The following is a 791-nucleotide window of genomic DNA, read 5'->3' on the forward strand; positions in this document are numbered from 1 at the left end:
ACTGGTAGGCAAGGCCCACAGGTCGGCAGGAAGGGCTCTGTTTCAGCCCTTCTCAGCTGTCTGTCAGGACCTTCCTGGGTCCTAGGGCTGCCTGTCCAGCACAGGCTTTAGGTTGCTTTTTTTTTTTTTCCCCTAGAGCCTCTCAGGGTTGCTTCTCTAATGCTAGCTTGCTTTCTTTCTCTATCTTGTGTGGCTCTGGTATTTTTATGATAATTTTGGCCTCAAATCTATCTCCCTACTTAAAATTATACGTGACTTGTAGCTGCTGAGATTACCAGGCTTTGTAAACCCTCTACGAGTTCCTTATATGTGTTACAAATCCCCGTGACAGAGGAGATTAGGGCGTGGTGAGGCTGGCTGGGGAAGTAGGTGTGACCTGTTAATTACAAGATCCAGGAACACATGCGCAGAACAGTTCCCAAAGCCCTGCACTTGGCCTTCTTGAGGGAAGTTGAGCAGGTTTTCAATAGAATGGTCTAGACCTGACATCACCCTGAGGAGTGTAGAAATTCTCACAGGTTTCCTCAAGATTTGGACAGTGTGAAGGACACAGATGCCAAGAAGAGCCTGCTGTCGTGGCTTTCCACACTATAGCCTGCCCTGCTTTCTCCAAGGTGTACTTTTATCTGTGGGAAAGAGAGGTCCAGAGGTCTGGTTGACGGCCGTGGCGGAGGAGCGAGTCTGAGCACACTCGGACTCGTCATGTCCTCGGCACACCGAGGGAGTTGCCCTGCCTAGGCTGTCCCGCTCTGACCTCTTACTTCCACACAGCCCCTGGCCAAAAGTACCGC

This window comes from Chinchilla lanigera, unplaced genomic scaffold (genome assembly GCF_000276665.1).
Source record: "Chinchilla lanigera isolate Chin_1 unplaced genomic scaffold, ChiLan1.0 scaffold00054, whole genome shotgun sequence".
NCBI classification, from domain to species: domain Eukaryota; kingdom Metazoa; phylum Chordata; class Mammalia; order Rodentia; family Chinchillidae; genus Chinchilla; species Chinchilla lanigera.